The sequence below is a fragment of the Bos indicus genome, chromosome 6, assembly GCF_029378745.1.
Source record: "Bos indicus isolate NIAB-ARS_2022 breed Sahiwal x Tharparkar chromosome 6, NIAB-ARS_B.indTharparkar_mat_pri_1.0, whole genome shotgun sequence".
NCBI lineage: Eukaryota > Metazoa > Chordata > Mammalia > Artiodactyla > Bovidae > Bos > Bos indicus.
The window spans coordinates 58,317,828-58,341,448 of NC_091765.1; the positions used below are offsets into that span (position 1 = coordinate 58,317,828).

At 42.7% G+C, this 23,621-nt stretch overlaps 1 long non-coding RNA gene across 2 annotated transcripts in view; it reads left to right on the forward strand.

Annotated features, from left to right (window-relative positions):
- LOC109560396 (uncharacterized) overlaps positions 1–18,150 on the forward strand; it is a 44,505-nt gene extending 26,355 nt beyond the window's left edge. The window contains exons 1-2 of one of the 2 annotated variants that reach the window (XR_002180918.2): positions 10,835–14,338; positions 16,124–18,150. This is a non-coding gene — a long non-coding RNA (uncharacterized lncRNA). Of the gene's footprint in view, positions 1–10,834; positions 14,339–16,123 lie in introns of those variants that run through there. The other variant, XR_011567147.1, reaches the window with a different exon arrangement.
- The last annotated feature ends 5,471 nt before the right edge of the window (positions 18,151–23,621 follow it).

Genomic DNA, 23,621 nt, shown 5'->3' on the forward strand with positions numbered 1-23,621 from the left:
TAATTACACCAACAACTCTAGAAACTCTTGAGTTTTGGTATTTCCAGTTAAAAGGGTGAAAACTATTAACTGTATGTTACTATTAATGCTGACAGTAAGCTATAAGTTTTAATTTAAATAAATTCTTTAAAAACCTAAAAGCTAAGAAATATGTTGGGGTCCTAACCCCCAGTACCTCAGAATGTGACCTTATTTACAGACAGGATCTTTCCAAAGGTAGCCAAGTTAAAACAATGGTTCTTAGGATGGGCTCTAACCTAGTGTGACTGGTGTCCTTATAAAAAGGGGCACATTTAGACGCACAGAGGAAAGATGATGAGAAGACACACAGGAAGAGACGATCATCCACAAGCCAAGGAGAGGGTCCCAGAACAGATTCCTCCCTTAACCCTTAGGAGAAACCAGCCCCGCAGACATCTTGGTCCTGAATTTCTAGCCTCCATTACGGCAGGACAATACATCTCGGAAATTTAAGTCACCCAGCTTGTGGCACTTTGTCGTGGCAGCCCTAGTAAACGAACACAAGGGACAGCAGGTGATTCTATGGCATGTCTGTCAGCCCTCTCCTCAGCATCTGTCCCGTCAATGGTACAGAGAACCTGGAGGGGCCCCATTGCATGCCCATCCCTCCTCAGGAGGAGCTGCTGTAAACTCCTGGCCAGTCTCTGCACTTGCTGGTCTGGTCTGTGCCTTTTTTTTTTCCTGAGTCTAGAGCAGTGGTGGCCCAGGTGCTCTGACCTACACTGGTCCTTCCATTGCTTGGCTCTTGGCTTGGATTTCCTGCTCTCAGAGAGCCCCTGATCTTCCTCCTTGCCATAGCCTGAGTTTGATCTTTGATTTTTCTTTCAGTGCCACTGATGACAGGAAGGATGTGAAAGCTCCTTTGGTGGAAGAATCCTACTTGGAGAGTGTACTGGAGATGGCCCCTCTGTCTGTCAGGCACTATGACCTTGTCACAGTGGGACATAGTAGAATGAGTCCCATAGTGATGGCACTCGTCACTAACCATCCTTCCAGCAACAGTAACAGACAATTACTGCTTAAAACATTGCCATCATATCATGTGGGTTTCACTCGGGCATCTAGATGACTTTCTCCTTGTGAAACAACTAGTTGTCCTGTAGTAGTATGTTATCGAAGCCCAGGGTTGCAGCAGCTGCATCTGGTTCTGGTTGAGGGCAAGACCTAGGTTTACCAGGTAAAGCTACCCAATTGAAACCTCTACAGCCAGCTGAAGCCTCTAGATTCTCAGTCACACTAGAATTGTCTGCAGATCCCTGAGCTTCCCAGGGGAAAGAGAGATGGTTTAGCAAAGTCCACCACCACGACCAGAAAACCAATTCAAAGTGTTCCTTTTTTAAGACTGTAAATACATAAGAATAGGAATATGTATTTGTACTTATCTGTATTTTCCTAAAGAAACAGGGGTAGGATTCAAGATAATAAAAATACCTACCAGTGAGGGAGAGAAGAAGTGGAGAAAAGAGATGAAGGGGGAGGAGGTGGCAACAAGATTTCCCAAGTGTACTAGGCTTTAGGACTGTGAATTTTCAGTCATGTAAGTGAATTATACCCTCCCTAAATTTATTAAAAATGAAGTTTTAATTAAAAAAAATACTGTCTATTGAAAAGGGCCTCTAAGTCCCTTTGCTAATGATACACACTTTACATAATTTGTAAAAAGTTAATTTAAATGTTCATGCTACCCTAGTTTAAAAATGAAGACAGTTTGTTTTGGCATAAACAAGAGCCTGTAGAGCCTGTTGGTAATCATTTCCAAACCGGGCATTAAATACCAGTGTAATATTTGGAAGATCTTGACCTCTTAGTTTGGGTTTTGTAGGGAACCACTTGAGTGGCCTTGGACAAATCACTTTTCCCTCCTTCTCCTCACTTCCTCGTCTGTAACAGCAGCAAATTCCATCCCTTCACCATGCTCCTGGGGTTGTTATGAAGCACAAGTGTGAAAACACTTTGAAAATACCATTATCAGCATCCTGACAGTACAGTTGCCAAATGTACACCTACAGCTGGAGACCAAGACACAGTCGGAGGCCGCCACAAAGTACACTAAACTTGCAACAAGACAGGGGACAGTCTTTAGGATTTGTGTCTCTACGGCACTATCCTTCTATTAAAAAGCAGAGACATTACTTTGCCAACAAAGGTCCGTCTTTGGTTTTTCCAGTGGTCATGTATGGATGCGAGAGTTGGACTCTAAAGAAAGCTGAGCGCTGAAGAATTGATGCTTTTGAACTGTGGTGTTGGAGAAGACTCCCGAGAGTCCCTTGGACTGCAAGGAGATCCAACCAGTCCATCCTGAAGGAGATCAGTCCTGAATATTCATTGGAAGGACTGACGCTGAAGCTGACACTCCAATACTTTGGCCACCTGATTCGAAGAGACCCTGATTCTGGAAAAGATTGAAGGCAGGAGCGGGAGAAGGGGATGACAGAGGATGAGATGGTTGGATGGCATCACCAACTCAATGGACATGAGTTTGAGTAAACTCGGGAGTTGGTGATGGACAGGGAGGCCTGGCGTGCTGCAGTCCATGGGGGTGGCAGAGTCGGACGCTGTTGAGCGACTGAACTGATGCCACTATCCTTAAACTTGAATCACTTAGATGGACATGGATCTCCTTACTTTCCAAATCTCACCTTCCTCAAGCAATTTGCTTAAGAGTAGTTTAATTTAAAAAGCCTGGGGAAAGAAGGCAGAAACCAGTCTCTTCATTTGGGCCAGAAAAGGAACCCTGATTTTGCAAACAGATGACGAGATTTAGGAATGCTTGACATATACTGTGCTTAGTCCCTCAGTCATGTCCGACTCTTTGCGACCACATGGACTGTAGCCCAGCAGGCTGCCCTGTCCAGGGGGATTCTCCAGGCAAAATTCTAGAGTGGGTTGCCATGCCCTCCTCCTTGGTTCTGGCTTAAAATCCTTAGGCTTCAAATCCTCTCTGTCCCTACGCTAAAAACACACAAGATTAAGGAAGAGGCAAGAAAGGTGGTAAGATTTTTGAAGGGAAGTTTCAAGAATGAGAGGAAAAACAAGAAAATAAATAGCACAATGTGTCCTGACATGTTATTTTGTTTTCCTTTAGGTTGTTTTTTTTTTTTTTTTTCCTCCTAGGAAAATATCCAAGATTTTGTCTCTTCTTAACAAAAATTTGGAAGGAAAGTTGGACCTGAACCCTAGCACTGTAAAACTTCTTTGTGCGCCGGCACTGCACTGCTTTTCTTACTTTTCCTGCAGAAGCCAACCTACAATGTGGCAAGTTTGTGAGGCCAGGAAGGGAGGAGTAATCCGAGAGGAGGCAGGGCGGCTCCGGGGCGCGGGCGAGGGCGGGGCCCCAGCTCAGGGCGCTGGGCCCCTCCCAGGGCCGCAGGGGAAAAGGAGGAGAGACCTACATTTAAAAAGGCAGGAACCTACCAACTACAGAGATCCAAAAAACGCCCCGGAGAATTCCCATTTGTGAGGTCAAATCAAGGTCAAAAGAGTTACCTAATCATCTCTGAAAACCCCCTAACTTAGGGGGCTGTGCAACACCCCAAATCATGAACTAAGTCTAACTTGATCTTTAAAACGTAACCTATGACTTTTTTTTCTTTTGCTTGAGCCAATTTTTTCTGATGGCATTTCTGTTACTTCCTGTTTGTGACTGAGCTTCCTTGTCCTACTTCCTTTTGGGGGTTTAAATTGCCTCCCCCTACCATTTCCACTGAAATGTATGAAAGAGGGAGGTGTGTGTGTGTGTGTGTGTGTGTGTGTTGCATTGGAAGGGAAAAAATAATAGCTCATATTAAATTTTTATGTTATAAAACACTTTTCTCACACATTCACATTCTTTCATTTACTTTTCACAACACTAAGAGATGAGCCATATGCCCAAATAATGGATGAAGAAACAGACTGAAAATGGTTAAGTCCAAGGTCACTCATTTTTAAAAAAGGAGCATAACCTGAATCTGAGTCCTCTATTCTCAATCCAAGTCCAAAGCTCTTTTCACTTATTTAACTCTTAGAGGGAAGCCTACATTTAATTTACTTGGCAAAATTCTATTCAGGGAAGATTTGTTTATTCAGTCTTTATTACAGAGTTTACTCTTGAAATGTAAAGACTTAGCCTGGGCCCTTCACCGAAGCCATGGAAGAATTCTTAAGGATCTACTGTTTCATTTTTTGGCAGTCCCACTGCAGCCTTACAACATGGCTCTTCCAGGGCCAGGCTGGGGCGTTCCTGGGTCTCCTGGAGCCAGGGTTGCGTTGCCAGCAGCAGGCAGTAGGGGGAGCACGTGTGCAAGAGGAGGGAAGCCGCTGAGGCTCAGGCAGGAAATGTCTGAGACCATGTCCTTAACAGGGCTGGGTTGGAAAAGTGGTATGTTGGTTTTTTTTTTTTTCCCCTTCTGCTGAGCGAATGCTTAGAACTCCAGGCTTCTCTGCACAGATTTGTGCTTACTGACTTGTAGGGAAGGGAAAACCAGACTCAGGGAGTTGCAGAATGAAGTCACCTCTATGCCCACTGGGTGAAAGGAACTCCAAGCTTCCCCATTGCCACCAAGGAGGAGCCCCAGCTCCGGGCCTCAGCAGGTCCCAGAAGGCCTGAAAGCTTTGCTTCTAAGTGGAGGGAGAAGACACAGAGGCCCAGACAGTGAGCTACTCTGGGTCCAAAGCCTAGAGAGAACAGGGTTTTGTACAGTTGGTAGCAAGAGAGTTAGAATGCACACTGCAGGAGGGGAGAGGTGCGGCTTTCCCTCTTGTTTCACTGCCTTCCAAGCTGCCTTTGACGCTTGGCCTTAACGTGCCTTCAAAGAGGCATCCATGTTGACAGAGCCTGTTAACTTACGGTTCGTTTTGACAAAGGCTTTGAAGTCAGGTGGAAAAGGAGCACTACCTTTGGCACTGCGTGGCCCCAAGCCCAGAGTGAGATGGGGAGGAGCCATGAGGCAGGCCCTAGCTCTGGAAAATCAGTGCCGACAGGTCACTTTTACTCTCTCATTTTTTTCCCCTTTCTTAACCAAAAATCTAATGTCTTAACCCAGGAAAGCAAAGATGCAGCAGGGGAGAGATGCCCTGGGGGCTAGCTGGCAACAATTTCCTTCCTAGTAAAAGAGAGAAGCAAAAAGTTGCCATTTGCTTATACTTTGGATTTGTATGTGGAAGATAAGTTGTATTTTCTAGTGAATGGTGCTCATTTACAGAAAGCATTGTTTCAGCCTTGGTTCCAAATACATGTGAAATTTCACTCTTAAACACATACTCCTGTAAATTTTTTTTTTTTTTTTTTTGCTTAATATGCTGACTTCTCAAGTTATTTTTCTGCATCAGTAGAAAAGACTTAACCAAACTTTCCTGTAAAATTAACACTTCTGCCATCATGCTATTCCAGAGAGAAACCTCCATGTACTTTGAATATGTCTAAAAGATGGAAAGGTCAAAATGACGACTTAATGGCAATCATGTTCTTTGTATTTTCATTTGTCTCAGGGTTTCCCCTAATATAGAGTGATACTTGTGTATCCCCAATATGAAACGGTACGTGTTGGCATGTTATATGTTGAGTTTGCGTATTATAAGGAATTTAAGTAATCTGGAATATTTCTCATTTCTTCTGGCCCATCAAAAAATTTACGTTTACCAGCACTCCAGTGCGCATAATTCACTCAGCATGGAGTTCGCTCTATGGGCTAGGCATAGGAAACAACGGTGAAGACCCACCCTCAAATAACTCAGCCTGGTTGTGTGTGGATTTAGATGTGTGACAGGAAGAGTGTTCTGAGAGCATTGAGGAAGAAACGTTTAATTCCATCTGGATGAGTTGATATTTGCTGGGGTCCTGAGCCCAGGCACTGAATTCTGACTTCACTGCTTTCTAGTCGTCTGACTGGGCCAAGTTTCTGAACCTATCTGAGCCCCAGTTTCAACACCTTTATTATATGGGAAGAATAATGGGACCCACATCATGGATTTTTTTTTTCCCGTGATGATTCAACGGAATGCACCATAGCAAGCACTCAACATGTGTGGGTGGTGATGATGATGATGGTGGGGGAAGTGGAGTGAGGATGAAGGCAAAGAGATGGAGAAGGCCTCACAGAGATTATAGGGTCAGGAATTCAGTGGGTAAAGGAGGAAGATGTGGAAGAGTGAAGAACATTCCAGCTAGGGCCCCATGCTGTGTTTTAACAAGCCCCCAGGTGATTCCAATTCCAAGGCACAGTGAAGTTCAAGAACCACTGAGCCGTGGTAAGCTGAGGATTTTTTTTTCCCCTTCTAGCTGTGAATTTTAAGTAAGGGAATGCTATGCTTGGATTTTCACTTTTGGAGAGAACACATTGGTGGCTGTAGGAAGGATGGATTAGAGATAGGGAGGCAGGAGGCAGGGACAGGAGTCCAAGTGAGCGATGACAGGACTCAAGCCTGGGTCATAATGGTGGGGATACACAGAAAGAGAAAGATGGGTGGTATATGACGGCAGTGACACAAAGGTAGTGGTAGAGGGGGCACCTGGAAGACGTTAAAGTGTAGAATGAACCAGATTTAGTCATTGGATTTAGAGATGGGGGAGAGAAGGAGGCAGGGTGAGTCCGGGGTAGTGAACATAAGGCTGTTCACACCAATGACTAAATGGTGCCTCTGCCATCTTGCTGAGACCGCTCATCTACCCCTCCCTCTCCCTCCTCCGTTGCTGCCAAGGTGACTGACAGCACAGATCGGCATCCTTGCAGGAGGTCTGGTTCTCCTCTGGAATGCACTGCTCTCTCCAGTCACAGCCATCACCTCCCCCACGGCCCCCCACGGCCAAGGGAGTCATTCCGCCAGCCAGTGGTTACTGCCACATAGGCTGATGAGTCACCTTCCCACAGCAGCTGGTGGCCAATGTCCTTCTCTTGTCCACAGTTAGGGAGCACTTCCAGGACATGCCCTTCACCCCCCCGCCAAAACATTTTGACCCACCCTTCAGAGCAAGTTGCCTTGAAAGGGCCAACCACCCACACACCTCCAGAACTGGAGTGTCTCTAGTCCAAAACTGTACTCAAATTACTGCTCTGTCTGCATTTTAACTGAGATGATTAACTCATTGCTTTATTATTGCCACATCTAAGGTGGAAGGGGTGCAAGAGGGAAGGCAGTAGTGGCTCCTGTTCAGAGTGAAAGGTCTTTCTTTTAAAGCAGTGTTTCTCAAAGTGTAGTCTGTGAGCCATGCCCTGCATCGAGAGCACTTGAAGTTTGGGTGGAAATGCAGATTCCTGAGTCGTACCATAGCCCTGTTGAGTCCCTGGGGGTGGGTAGGCTGGAGTTAGAAACGAGGGAATTTGTATTGTTAACAAGCATCCCTAATGAGTCCTCAATTACCTGAAAAGCGATAGTGATGGCGGGAGAATTCCTTTTGTAATATTTCTGTCCCACCATGCAGCTGGGATGACCTAACAGTCCTGTGGATCTTTCCAGCTTCCTTGGAGGAAGGCAGTGCCTCCGGTCCCGGGGAGGAACCCTGTTCCAGAGTGACCAGCTCAGTGCTCTTGCCATTCTGTTCATTCCCTTAAGGCACTGGAGACAGCGTGCACAAGAAACAAGTCCAGCATACCTGTTTAAAAAGACAAATGCAGGGACTTCCCTGATGGGCCAGTGGTTAAGAATCTGTCTGCCAGTGCAGGGACACAGGTTTGATCCAAGCTAGTGCTAGTGGTAGAGAACCCGCCTGCCATTGCAGGAGGTGTAAGAGATGCAGGTTCGGTCCCTGGGTCAGGAAAATCCCCTGGAGGAGGACATAGCAACCCACTCCAGTATTCTTGCCTGGAGAATCCCATGAACAGAGGAGCCTGGCAGGCTCATGGTGTCACATAGAGTCAGACACAACTGGAGCGACTTAGCACCCGGAGCTGAGATCCCATATGCTAGGGAGCAGCTGATCACACATGCAGCAACTACTGAAGCCCGTGCATGCTAGAGCCCGTGCTCGGCAAGAAGAGAGAAGCCCTGGCTTGCCACAGCTAGAGAAAGGCCTCAGGCAGCAACACAGACCCAGTGCGGTCAAGAATAAATAGATTTTTAAAAGACAAAAGCATTCTCGTATTCAAAACAATAGTGATGGCTTCCATCGCAGTATTCTTCTTTGAAAAGACAAATCCCATGTGCTCCCAAACTCCAAATATTAGTATTGACTTACCACCCCTAAAACATTTCTCTACATCATCTTACTTGTTTGGAGTAATGAGTTTCTTCTAAGTGAAATCCTCTCTCACCTTTCCTCTTATTCCCCACGACTGACCAGGGTCAGCCAAGCAATCTGTGCTATTGGTCCTGAGTTGGATGCTCAGGAGCAAAGGTAACTGAACCCCTGACGATGTCACAGGAAGGCACCACTGTCCATGTGCTTTGAACTCTGAGGAACACTGATGCCCGATAGGCATGCATGCATGTTGAGTTGCTTCAGTCCTGTCTGACTCTTTGTGACCACATGAACTGTAGCCTTCAGGCTCTGCTGTCCATGGGATTCTCCAGGCAAGGATACTGGAGTGGGTTGCCATGCCCTCCTCCAGGGGATCTTTCCAACCCAGAGAGAATCCACGTCAGGTGAGTTCTTTACCACTAGTGCCACCTGGGAAGCCCGCCCAATAGGCATGTAGGTTCAAAAAGGACTCCAAAAGAGAAATTAGTTAGAGGGCTCTGGATAATTGGGTTTGGTTTCCTTGCTCAGCAAGTGTTCATTGAGTTAAGGGCTGAGGGGATAGAAGGTGCAACAGGCATGAGCCACACCTGTGTAGAGCATAAGGTAAGGCTGGCAAGATGAGACACGCACTTTGAAATTCAATACCAATCTGAGGCAGTAAATGTTAATGAGTGGTTGGACATCAAATGCTGGCACCGTCCAGGAAAAAGAGAGAGAGACTGCCCCGGGCTGAAAGTCAAGGAGGACTTAAAGGTGCCTGGAAAATCTGTGGAAGATAAGGAGAGACAGAAAGAAGCAATGGAGTTATGTGTAGAGAGTAGTGAGCAAAAGGCACAGCTGGGGAAAGAGTCCTTGCTGCAGAGAGTCAAATGGTTCTGGATGAAGCCTGTGGCTGTGGTTGGGAATGGTGAGATGAAGTTCAGGTTTCACATCTAAACATTTACCAAATACTTATAATGTGTCAGGCACTATGTTCAAAACTTGACATTTTGTTTAAGTCTTACAGCAACGCCAAGGAGCGAGTAATATCCCATGATCCATTTTGATGTGAAGACACTGGAGCTCAGAGAGGTTCGAAACTAGCCCAAAGTCACACAGCAAGTGGATGGAGGTGCCAGGGCACAAACTCAGATCTACTGATGTCCGAAGTTTGTGTGGTTCATGGGGGCACTTTCTGTCCTTTCCCCCTTTCCAGGTCATACTGCTGCTTGCAGAAGAGGATTAGCAGTGGGGATAAAGTGAGGCCAGGAGGCTGAGTGCTCCCTTCTGGCTGGTGGCCCATAGCCTCTGCCTGGTAAAGACTGTATTTCTTGTCCTATCCATATAGCCTTGGGAATGGTGCCAAGGTCATGGAGGGGTAGAGCAATACTCCCTCTTTGGCCCTCTTGACCCATCTGCTTCATGTCTGTAATTTTGAGAACTTTGATATGTATTTCCTAAAAATCAGAAAAAATGACAATAAGATCTCTCCTATTCTAATCACTCTGCATACTCTATAGCCCTAGTTAGATTGTAGTGTAATGGTACCTAAGGACTCTCTCAAAATGTTGTTTTTTTTTTTTTTTTCCAAAAGTTAGTTCATTACTCTTTTGTAATGAATCCCAAAGTAGGCACTTAAGGGCTGTATAATGGCACCCTCAAACTTTACAGGAATCCAGTCTTCTTTATTCTTTTTTTGTGTGTGTGTGTGTGTAATAAAGTTTTATCAAAGTATAAAGGAGATAGAGAAAGCTTCTGACATAGGCATCAGAAGGGGGCAGAAAGAGTACCCACTTGCTAGTGTAGGCAATGAAGTTATATACTCTCCAATGAATCCAAAGAATGTCTGGAGGTTGTAAAGACCTCACCAGACCTACTCCCATAATCTACATTTTAAGGTAACAGAATTAACCAGAAGGTTTAATCCAGAGACTGTCCTCAGGCAGGATACATTATTGTTATATAATCCTAAGGGATGTAGAAGGAAAAAAGTTTGTCCTTTCTTCCTCCTTGAGAATTCCAGATCCCTCTCTCCTTGGGGACCCTTAGACTCCTTATCAACCTGCCTAGGAAATGACTCTCTCATTCCCCCCTTTTCTTTTAGGAGAATTATGTTGCCTAGGGAAAAGGGGCGTCGTTCTCGTTCCATAACTGCTTCCGAGCTGACAAAGGGCGTTGTCCCTAAATTGGTGAGGCAACATATTCTCCTAATCCTCATATTGAGGATGCCTCTTCCACCATGGTTAGTGCACTGTCTACTGGACTAAGAAGGCTGCTCAAGCTCTAGCCATCACTTCCACATTCTAATGAGCAAGAAAAGAAGAAGATGTGAAGGCATTTCTTTTCCAGCTTAAGAACATTTCCTAAAAGTTGACCACCATGCCCCCATGTGTAACTCATTGGTTAGAACTGAGTCAAATGGAATTACTAACTGCAGGGACACTCAGAGATGTAATTTTTCCTTCAGATGGCCATGAATCCAGGTAAAACTTCATTACTAGAAAAAAGGAGGGAATAGGTATTACAGATGGACGTGGAGCAGCCTCTACCACAATCCTGTTAACTTATTTGATCTTTATTATCACAGTCTTGTGAAATGGGTATGATTATCACCCTCATTTAATAGACAGGGAAATCAAGGCTCAGAGAGGTTAACTTGTCTGAGGCTATTTTTTTTTTTTTTTTTTTTTTTGATTTTGGGTTTTTTTTTTTTTTTTTTAATATGGACCATTTTTAAAGTCTTTATTGAGTTTGTTACAATATTGCTTCTGTTTTATGGGTTTTGGCAGCAAGACATGTGGGTGGGATCTTAGCTCCCCAACCAGGGATCGAACCTGCACGTCCTTCATGGAATCACTGGATCACCAGGGAGGTTCCTGTCTAAGGCTGTTAGTTAAAGACTTGGGACTGAACAGCATTCCACTGCTCCCAAGCCTGTACAGACATACGATTGTATGTTCACTTATGCCTAGTCTACGTATGAGTGCTTTTTTTTCTCTTTATGTTACCTAGCTAAGATGTAAGCATTCCCTTTATACCTTAATTTAACTAAGAAAGTTAACAGTTTTCGAAAGAAGTGTAGCTAGGAAACCAAAGAGGAAAAGAAACCACAAGGTAATGAAATGGCTGGGCATGGCGGGGCAGAGATGCACAGATTTGGTGTCCTGAGATAACTGAGAGCCAGCTGAGGACTGGCAGCAGCGGCACGGACGACGTGCAGGTTCAGCTTAAAGGGTACACAGGCCTCTGTGCCTTGCCTGGCCTTCAAGCTGCTGTCATTGAACATGCCTGAAGCATAGTCATCAGCTAGAGGTCCCCTCTGGCTTTGATCTAATCTGGTAATCTTCCCCTCACTGCCATCTCTGCCCTGGCCCCAGTTTGCTGAAAGTTGCTGTCTCTGTTTGTAAACCTGGCATCCTGGTGGACCACCACCAGCCATGTGTCCAGACCAAGGGGTAAAGCCCTAGCTTGCAGCATATTAATGCAGCGAAGGTGACTCCACACCCTAATGAACAACCAAGACACAGTCAGAGCGCTTCACCCTCACAGGTTACCCAGACTTATTTCCCCAGGTGCTCTGTGCAGATGGTTCAGGTGCTCCACCTCCAGCCTGGGCAATGATTAATCCAAGAAAAGATAATCTCCGTCTGTGTAGTAGCAATGATCTCTACAAATGGCTGTTTCTCACACAGCCTGAGAACACTTTGTTTCTGAATGATTCTGTCTCTCTTAATTTTCTCTTTCTCTCTTCCTGCCTCTCTCCCATCTGCCTCCTTTTCCTTTCTCCTGTCTCCCTTCCTTCCTGCTTCCCTCCCTCTGTCTCTGTCCTTCCTTCTCTCTTCCTTTCTTTCCCTCTCTTCCCTCCTTTCTTCCTTCCTTCCTCTTTCTTTCTCTCTCTCTTTTGTGCAGTGTGTGTGTGTGTGTTGTGTGTGTGACTGTCAGAGAGCAAACACAGTGTCTGGCTCACAGTCCAGGTGGGATTCTGTGTTCATTGCAATGCTCACCTGCTCTAAGAGAAGGGTGCATGCTCAGAAAAGGCTTTCTGGAGGACACGGCCTTGGCCAACCCCCAAATAAATGGATGGAAACAAGAAAAGTCTTCTGGAAACAGAATGACTAGCTCTCCGGTTCTTCCTGCACGCTGCAGTCTCTTTTCCTGTGTTTAGGGTCACACTGTTTCACAAAGAAATCAAAAGCTACTTCAAGGCTAGGAAAGCCATTCAAGAGGATAGCAAACTATGGTTCTTTCAAACCTGCACCCCTGGTTAGCTAAGATTCATGGCTTATTTGAGAAACGAATGATTTAGGATCTTGGGGCAGCTGTTTTTCTCTTTATAGATGTTGTAGGCTTTTGTGGGAAGGCAATGTTCTGGAATGAACTGAGTTCTTCCACATCCCCATCCAGGCCTTCAGGACTGGGGAAGCCTTCCACACTTAGACGCAAATACCTTTATCAGGCCCCACCCCACACAACCCTAAATGTGAAACAAGAAAGCACTGCGGACTTCCTCCTTCTCCTGTGTACACAGCCGTTACCCAGATTGGGTGTCTATCTATCTGTTGTACTGAAAAGAATAGATGCTTTGTTCTCCCCTCTGGCATTGGAACGACTTTTATCCACAGTGACTTGCGAAGGCCCCGGACACTCCTTTGGGACCTCGTTCATTTTCAGGGTTTACATTAGAGTCTTGAATTCAACACTCAGAAGAGATATCACTGATTATATGAGTTGTCAAAATCTTTCTCTTTATGACGTATTCCATGAAACAAAAAACAAAACTAGTGTCTGCTTTGTAGCTGGGAAGAGCCCCAAATGTGTCACTCGCCGACCCAATTTGGCTTCTTTCTGGAAGTTATGGTACATTCTGACATCCTATTCGTCAGGCTCTGAGACAACTTGCCAGGCTGATAGAAGAATGAATGACACAGATTTTCTTTTCTTATCATCCAGGTCAATTCACTACTCTTTATTTTAAAATAGCAATTTAAAAAGATGTTCTAAACCATAACTTCAAGATAAAACCTGACCACCACAAAGGGTTTCATGTTGGATCTGTGCAAGTTAAGTACTTCACTTCATCCATGAATAGCTTAAGTACTTTTTTCATTCAGTATCACCTTATTAAGTATATCTCACATAAATAGATTTATGATACATCCTGTTGGGAATGGTAAGATGTACAAGACCTTGGCTTTGGCCTTAGAAGCTAACAATCTGGTAATGGTTACGGCTGCTATCACTGAGCAGGCCATTTGTGCCAAGACCTTCAGCTAGCCTCACGACAGCTGGAAACCCCATCTTTGTTAGCAGCTAATCAAGGCTGGAAGGAATTAGGTAGCTGTTAAAAGTATAAGAAGGATTCCCAGGTGGCGCTAGTGGTAAAGAACCCTCCTGCCAGTGCATGAAATATAAGAGACACGGGTTCCACGCCTGGGTCAGGAAGATCAGAACCATAATTCAAATCTAGGTCTGGGTGACTCCAAAACTCATGATGTTCACTCTTCTCTCTCCTGACTCTCAATTTATCTAAGGAGTCTCATCCATTAGAGTCTTATCAGGAGACAGAAACCAAATCCCTTATTTGGAGATGTTCACAGGTAAGTGAAAGATGAAAAGGGAAGTCTTCAGATACCATGGAGGTTGTCACTGCAGGAAGTAGCTACCGCCCCCAGGGCTGAGGAAACAAAGGGAAGAGGTTACATGATTAAAACTTAGAAATCACGAGGGCAGGCCCCATGGAACTGAAACTTGGACCTCTGAAGAGTGGATGCTACTTGCTGGTGCTGGTGTCTCTGAGCTCCCAGGACTGTGGGACCCAGACTCGGCGAAGCCTACTGCCAGCTGTGGTCCTGGCGACCCACTCCACAAAGCGGATTCTAAGTGTTGGGAAAACTGCAAACTGGATTCAGTTATTGCTCTGGGAAGGCACTGTCACTTCTGGAGTGAAGAAGCCTGGCTGGAGTGACACTCCCAGGACCAGGAGGCAGACAAGACAAAGCGAGGCTCTTCCTCTTTCAGCCTCGCAGCTATGACGGCAGAAACTAGCACAGAGCCCGCTGGCAGAGCAGATCTGCAGTCTGCAGGAACCCAGCTGCAGAGCAGAGAAGGGGGCACTTCACACTGAAAGTCAGCAACTTCATAACTGGCCCAGGAGATAGTATATGGATGTAAGAAGACATCACTGTAGGTACCATATGATCATGTCTCTGATGACTCTACTGCACGTTGTAAATCCCATAGAACTGAGAAGGAGTTAATGGTTATGTGCAAGTCTTTGCTATCCTTGAGGGTAGGGACTATACCCTCTTTATGCCTCCAGTCTCCACAGCTTTCTGGCAATAAAAAGATGCCCAGCAAGAGCTGGTGAAATAAACGAATAATTCTACTGTAATAAACCATCATAAGCCTATATGTATTTTGCTGCTGGAATTTCAAGGGCCAGTTATGAACCCTGGGGAGGAGGGTTGGGGGGGATTCTTATCTTGTGCTGTATCATGCTTAGTTGCTCAGTCTTGTCCGACTCTTTGCAATTGCATGGACTTTAACCTGCCAGGCTTCTCTGTCCATGGGATTCTCCAGGCAAGGATACTGGAATGTGTTGCCATGCCCTCCTTCAGGGGATCTTCCCAAGCCAAGGATCAAATCGAGGTCTGCAAGCAGATTCTTTACCATTTGAGCCATCAGGGAAGCCCAAGAATACTGGAGTGGGTAGTCTATCCCTTCTCCAGGGGATCTTCCTGACCCAGAAATCAAACCAGGGTCTGCTGCATTGCAAGCAAATTCTTTACCAGCTGAGCTACCAGGGAAGCCCCAACCTCAAAATCATGGAGGATAAAGGAATTGTTTACTCTTGGTGAGGGCGGATTATAGTGGTCCTTTCTAAGGGATGGCAGAGGAGATCGGGTCTCGCTATGGGGACTGGTGCTCAGGCTAGCTTCTCTCAATGCTGTGCTTCTATTCAATGATGTTTGGCCCTGCCCACAACCCCAGAACCATCTTTTTCTCTCTGGTTCCTGTCCCTCCTTGTGTCTCACTATCATTAGTCTTTGGAACATGTATGTTTGCCTGAAGTCATGGACACACACTCTTGCATCATCAATAGCACATGCTTAGATGTAGTAGAGGCAGTCAAGAGTGTGGACCCTGGAATTCCTTTCCTTAGTAACCACCATGGATGACACATAGACTCCTGAGAGCCCAGCCCATCAGCTCTGTGTCAGAACGCTGGATGAAGACTTTGAGGTCCTTGTTTTACAATGATCTCATTTTACACATACAGAAACTGAGGCTCAAAGGTGGAGAGTAAACTCTTCCCCAAATTCTGCAGCTGGTTAGCCAGACCAGAGTTTTCACACAGCATCCTGACTCCTTGCTTCTCTTTCTAGCATGTTTTTCAGTTGAATACAAATATTTCAGTAGAACTTACTCAATACAAGGTGCATTGTCAGAGTTCCAAGTTGATTTATATTAAATATTTTCTTTTGGAAACTATTTGGGCATTGAGGATTAGTTTCATCTTAAAGGTTTTATTTAGTATAACATAATAATACAACAGGAGGAAGGCATGGCAACCCACTCCAGTATTCTTGCCTGGAGAATCCCATGGACAGAGGAGCCTGGTGAGCTATGGTCCATAGGGTCACAAAGAGTCAGACACAACTGAAGTGACTGAACATGCATGCACTCAATAATACAACATGATATAGTATAATAATATTTTGTTCTGAATCTAATTGTTAAATAATGCACACATATAAATGTGCATTAGTAATAAAAGAAATAAACATATATAATCTAAATCCTTCAGAGCTAGGTTTTCCTAGCTAATATTTCCAATTGAGTGCAATATTAAACATAAGCTTATTAAGGATTTTTCTTTAAGGATTCGGAAGGCATCAACAACAAATTGCTACTGGGTGGAAATTCCATCGGTAACCAAAACTCGTTCTACTGTTTCATTGCATTTAGATCAGTGATCCTAACAGCTCCATGGCATCTGGCATCAAGACAAGCAGAAGCGACTGGAGGAGAGGAGGGGCAGGTCATCGGAAGTCTCTCAAGGCCCTGAGAACAGATGGACAGGATCACAAACCCCCTGAGTGCCTGCCAGCCCCCACCCCCTCCACCACCTCCACGCCCTCCAGTCCCTCAGACCACTCCCTAGCACATTTCTGACCTGGTCAGGTTTAACTCTTGAGTTGACCTTGCCATTGCCAGCACGGAACATTCCATCCAGATAAACCCACAGCAGTTCATGGAAAAGCTGTGGACAAAGCTGAATAAAGACATTTCCTCCTGTGCATCTGGCAGGTTTTCTTGAGCCTTTTGCTAGGATTCATTTCCATCTTTTCTGGATGACTAGGGCTGGAGGATAATATGGGATCAGGGACACAGGGCGCTTACCCAGTAAGAGATTAATTTTAGTTGCGCAAAGCTGTTTGAATGAAACTTCAGGTACATTTATGATACGTGTGGGCTCTGATCCAGTGTATAAAGGCAGTAGGATGAAGTTTTAACCTAACATTAATGTTTAAATTCTCTTTGGGGACCTCTGTTATATGTAAGTCCGGCACAAATATGATAAAAGAGGGGAAAAGAATTATTCAGAGTTAAATATAAGATGACAATTGAAAAAAAGAAAACACAGTTCTCACACATCCTCTGGTACCCTTTTCTTCCCATTAGCATTTTCAGTGCTGCAACTCCACAAAGACAAATACAGCTGTGGCTAAGACATTATTTGGTGGTGGTGGGAATACAGTGAGTGTGAGTGGGAGGGTATGGGGAGGGGGGTTGAGGGATGGAGAGCTAAAGTTTTCTCCTGTTGATAAGAGTAATAAAATCTTGCTGTTGAACTCTAAAAAGTACCAAAAAATGTAACAGGAGGTAAAAAATAAACTACCCATAATATTATCATTTTGATATTTCTCCTTCTAGGAGAGGCATATTCATACTGACTATGCCATTTTACATAGTCTTTTTTTTTCCCCTATACAAAGTATTTAAAATGTCTTATCTGAAAGTTGATATTTAAGTCTATCGTGTGGATACCTCATGTTTTTCTTCCTTGTTCTTATCATCATCCTTCCTTTTAAAAAAATGTTAAACTATTATGAAGATCTCTGAAAAGAATATCTTTGTGCATCTAGTATTTTCTGTTAAGATTCCAAGGAGTGAGACTTCTGAACCAAAACCTATAGGCATTTCATAGGCTCTGTTTCTATTGCAAAATTTCTTTCCCAGCAGAGGGTTCTATCTTGGAGTTCCTCTAATCTAGTGTATGAGATATCAGTTTCGTACACACTTGGAAGTCTTGAGCATTTTCTCTTTTTGTTTTAAAGAGCTAATATGATACAATAATAATTAAAACTTCATGGTTGCTGCATTTCTATATGTGCACATTTGATTGTTAGTAAGGTTGAACATTTTAATTCAATGTATATTAACCATAAGGGCAAGGATTGTGTCTATTTTGCTTATTTCTGAATCCCTAGTTCTGAGGAGAGTGTCTGACATATAGAAGGCACCCAATAAATACTTTACAAAATTAATTTCTAAATTATAAACTGCCCACTTATCTAATCAGAATGATGTTTTTAATGATCAGATATTTGAAATGATAAAATCCAGTGTTGGAAAGTCTACAGTTTTATAACAGTTATAAAAAGTAGCAAGTTAACATTCCCACACATGTGAATTAATTTATGTTTCTAATTTTGGAATATTTGTAGTCTTGAGGACAGAATCATGGAAAAGAAGTCACTAAAATGAGTTTGTATTCTGGCTTAACTGTGTGATGGATAACAAACAAGGACCTCCTGTATAGCACAGAGAACCTCTGCTGAATGTTATGTGGCAGCCTGGATGGAAGGGGAGTTTGGGGGAGAATGTATATGTATGGCTGAGTCCCTTTGCTGTTCATCTGAAACTGTCACAACATTGTTTGTTAATTGGCTATACCCCAATACAAAATAAAAAGTTAAAAAAAAAGTTAACTCTGTGACTTTAAGGTTTTAATGTCTCCTCCAAAAATCAAAGTAAAATTTTAAAAAGGCAACAAGTTTGTCTTTTTAATTTCATGGGACCATTGAGACAATATAATGGGGTAATTATAGGTAATAGTTCAAGGTAAAACTTTCAAAATGCAAAATGTCATATTCAAATACAAGACGAAAGTACTAGCATTTCACTCTCAGAGTTTCTGTTCCAGGTCTCACTTTCCTCATTTATAAAAAGGGGGGAGGATTGGGATTAGTATAATACGTAAGGTACAATAGTAATAGTTGAATAAGCTATTTCCAAAGTTCTTATTTTGACTCTATGATTCTGGAATGTCTCATAGGTTGAATAAAAGTAAGGAATGTGGTTGTAAAAAATAAACCAGTGCTCAAATATTTGAAGTAAAATCTGATTACAAAGAATTAATTTAAAATAAAGCTTTCCTTCAGATCATCCCCCCAAAAGAAAGTTTTAATATGATATACAGAGCTGTTGGTAGTATATACAAAGAAAATAACCCCAAAAGAGAGAGGATAATTAAGATAATGAAGTCCTTAAGTAAGTGTTAGTGTTAGTCGCTCAGTTGTGTCAGACTCTGTGACTCCATGAATTGTAGCCCACAAGTTTCCTCTGTCCATGGGATTCTCCAGGAAAGAATACTGGAATGGGTTGCCATTCTGTTCTCCAGGGGATCTTCCTGACCCAGGGATCAAACCCAAGTCTCGTGCATTGCAGGCAGATTTTACTGTCTGAGCCACCAAGGAAGCCTAACGAAGTTGTTATTTGTCCAATATCTGTTATAGTAGCTAGCAAATTAGAAACGATTCAAATTCTCACCAATAGGAGAATAGCTAAGCACACTAAGTTATTGTAACCTGATTTACTGCTCCTTAGTCAATGATGACAAATATATAATCTGTTCAGTTCAGTTCAGTTCAGTTCAGTCGCTCAGTCGTGTCCAACTCTTTTCGACCCCAGGAATTGCAGCATGCCAGGCCTCCCTGTCCATCACCAACTCCCAGAGTTTACTCAAACTCATGTCCATCGAGTCGGTGATGCCATCCAGCCATCTCATCCTCTGTTGTCCCCTTCTCCTCCTGCCCCCAATCCCTCCCAGCATCAGAGTCTTTTCCAATGAGTCAACTCTTCGCATGAGGTGGCCAAAGTATTGGAGTTTCAGCTTCAGCATCAGTCCTTCCAATGAACACCCAGAACTGATCTCCTTTAGAATGGACTGATATAATCTGTATTATTATGTATAGAAAATGGAAAGAAGTGAAAAAATAGATCACAAAACAATCTACACACTCAGGTTCACATTACATGAAAACATGTTGAATATATATTTTTAAAGAAAAAAGAACTTGCAATGAGGAAAGCAAACAGTATGTGCCCCTCAAGTTCTCTTTTTTTTTTTCTCCAAATAAATTGACCCAGCTCTGTCACTTTTTTAAAGTCAAAAGCTTGCCATGAGTTTGAGGATAACTTAACAGTCTTATCCTAAATCATGATGGCTATAAAATATCTGTAGTTGTATAACAAGGCAAAAGAGTTTCTCCACAAAAGACGCATCTTCTGTCCAGGCTTGTCCATTGCTTGACACTTCCTTTGACTAAATAATGATTAATGGGCTATATAAACAGCATGCCAGATACTTGTATTTGGTTGTGGATAGGGAAATTATTTATAGTTGCCTGAAGCCAGCGTGGCTGTCTGGTATTTCTATGAGATTGTCTTCATCTTAGACAGAAGAAAAAATTCTGTTTTGTAAGAAAAATAAAGAATAAAAAAAAAATCTGTGCAGGCATCTTTGGAGGCAATTTCTGGGAGGTGAATGAAGGGCTGAGGTCTTTGCAGGTAGCCTGGAAGATGAGGGAAAGAGAGACTGAAAATGTAAGACGAATATCTGAACTTTGTGGGAGGAACCTTCACAGAAACCACAAAAAGTTGGCTTTTGACTAAGTTCCCGAAAGAAAAAGTCAGTTTCCTGTTTGCTTGGGGCTATATTTTAATGTCCTTTTTGTTCTTATTTAGATAATTTTCAAGAACACGTGGAAAAAGTCTTGGTCATACCCTCTTCTTCCCCAAAGAACTATGCAAATGAAATGGTACAGAAATCTCTTCAATCAATCAAGGACAACATTCCACTTGATGTCAAAATTTCTCTCAAGATAATTTACAACCATGTACTAGTAAAATAATGCTGAGCAGCATTTCACAAACTTTAGGACAGGAAGTAAAAATTCTTTAGACAATGAATAACAGGAGGGGAAAAAAACACACAAAATAAGCTAAACTCTGTTATCTAAGATTAAATCCGACTGGGTTAGTGATAGAGATGGTAGTGATAGAAACCCCTTCATCATCACACGCTTGTCGTGGGGAAGGGGCTTGTGTAACTCAGTGAGCCACACCATGCAGGGCCACCCAGGACCGACGGGTCATAGTGAAGAGTTCTGACAAAACCTGGTCCACTGAAGAAGGAAATGGTAAACCACTCCAGTATTCTTTCCATGAGAACCTTATGAACAGTACGAAAAGACAAAAAGATATGACACCAGGAGATGAGTCCCCCCAAATTGGAAGGTGTCCAATATGCTACTGGGGAAGAGCAGAGGGCAATTACTAATAGCTCCAGAAAGAATGAAGCAGCTGGGCCAAAGCGGAAATGATGCTCAGTTGTGGATGTGTCTGGTGGTGAAAGTAAAGTCCAATGCTGTAAAGAATGATATTGCATAGGAACTTGGAAGGTTAGGTCCATGAATCAAGGTCCGACTCATTGGAAAAGACCTTGATGCTGGGAAAGATTGAAGGCAATAGGAGAAAGGGGTGGTAGAGTATGAGATGGTTAGATAACATCACTGACTCAGTGGACATGAATTTGAGCAAACTCCGGGAGATAGTGAAGGACAGAGGAGCCTGGCGTGCTGCAGTCCAAGGGTTCACAAAGAGTCAGACACAACTTAGCAACTGAACGACAACAACAAAAAAGTGATAGAAATAAGAGCCTAAAATACTTTGAACACATTGGGTCAATAATTATACTTAATGCTTTACATGTACTATTTTATTTAATCCTAGGAACATTATGAGCTTGGAAGAATAAGGTAAATTGTTTGAAGTCCTCAGCTAGCAGGCACTAGAGCCAATATATAAACACAAGTCTGTCTGATTTCCAGAAGCTTAGCTCTTAACCACTAGGATATGTTGCCTAATCTTGATGCTGTAATGATAGGTTTTGGTCAAACTCAATGGCTTTTTTTCCATATAACTCATCTGCTCTTGCATTATTTTCTGTAGATGAGTAAATGGAGAAAGGCTGAGAAATAGGAAAATAGTTGTATGATTTTACATGCAATAAATATTTTATTATATGATCCTTTAGTGGAAATTAGGAGAAGGCAATGGCACCCCACTCCAGTACTCTTGCCTGGAAAATTCCATGGACAGAGGAGCCTGGTAGGCTGCAGTCCATGGGGTCACTAAGAGTCAGACACGACTAAGCGACTTCACTTTCACTTTTCACTTTCATGCATTGCAGAAGGAAATTGCAACCCACTCCAGTGTTCTTGCCTGGAGAATCCCAGGGATGGGGGAGCCTGGTGAGCTGCCATCTATGGGGTCGCACAGAGTCGGACACAACTGAAGTGACTTAACAGTAGTAGAAATTGGGAAATAATACATGTCAGTTCTTAGTACACAAGTAAACCTAAGCTCTCTGAATTATGCATCATTTTTATTTCCTCAACCTTCTACAATTGGTAAAACCATCGTAAACTGATCAAGAATAAAGGAGAAAGAATGCAAATTATGAGTATCAGGAACTAAAGGTGGAATAGCAGTAGACAGCTTGTAGACATGAATAGAATAAAAGAGATGCTTTAGACACAATTCACAATAAATTTGATAATTTAGAACAAAAAATTTTTTCTTGAGATACAACTTTCCCAAACTGACACAAGAGAAAATAGAAAAAATGAATAGCTCTATTTCCACTAGAAAAGCTGAATTTTTCTCTAAAATCTTTACACAAAGAAAACTCCAGGGTCAGATTATTTTGCTACTGAACTTGGTCAATTTTTTAAGAACTAAATAATAAATAAATAACTGATCTTAGATAAACTCTTTCCAAAAATTTGTTTTATGAAGCTAGCCTACCTTGAAACCTAAGCCAGATAAAGACATTAGAAATAAAATTATTGACCAATATCCTTCATGACATTCTAACAGAATGTTTATAAAGTTAATTCAGTAATATATAAAAAAATAATAATACATTATGACTATATATAATTCTGGGTTCTCCAGAGAAATAGAACCAATGAAATATTTATAGATATATTGAATATAAAAGAGATTTATTATAGGTAATGATTCACATGTTTACGGAGCATTTGCAAAGCTTGCTTTGCCACCCCCTTCTTATCTTTAGAGTATGTCTTCTTGATAGTGGATCTCTTATTTTCTAGCATTTTTTGCAATTTGAATCAGCTGATAATTTACCAAATCTCCAAGTTATGATTCCCTTTAATTTTCTTTTTAATAGTTTTTACTTCAGTTTATCTCTTTCTTCTCATAGTTCTCTACTAGCATCAAGAAGAAACCAAGTTTCACATTTACATTCTGCTTAGACAGCTCCTCTGGGAAAATAATACAATTTTATCATTTACAATTTCTGTTGTTCAGGTGAACGTCGACAGAACTTCTGCCTTGTATAATAAAGACCTCCTTTTCTCTCGTTCCCAATAATGTATTCTTCCAGACCACTCATCAATAGTGCCTTTAAAGCCCATTGTTTCTGCTAATCATTTGTTTACAACTATTTGGGCATTCTCAAGGCAATTCATGTTTTCTCTACCATAGTCTCCACTTCCTTTGAGCCCTCAGTGGCAGAGTCTTTAACACTCATATTTTTACTAACCATCTGTTCAAAGTAATCTATGCTTTCTAATCCTGCACCTCAAAAGTTCTTCCAGCCTCTGCCCATTGCCCAATTCCAAAGCCACTTTTATAATTTAGGGTATTTGTGATACAATACCCTCACTTCCTAGTACCAAAGTCTGTATTAGTTTTCTGTGATGCTTCCCAGGTGGCACACTGGTAAAGAATCCACCTGCCAGTGCTGGAGGTGCAAGAGACACAAGTTTGATTCCTGGGTCCGGAAGACCCCCTGGAGTAGGAAATGGCAAGCCACTCCAGTGTTCTTGCCTAGAAAATCCCATGGGCAAAGGAGTCTGGTGGGCTACAGTCCATGGGGTCGCAAAGAGTTGGACACAACTGAGCAACCGAGCACACACACATATAACAAATCACTTGGAATTTAGTGGCTTAAAGCACCCAAATTTAAAATTAAGGTGTTGAAAATCAAAGCTACGTTCCTTTCTGGAGGCATTAAGGGACTAGAAGAAATGGAAGTATAGATCTACAAGAAAAACAAAAATTTTATACAGGCAGCTTTATTCAAGAA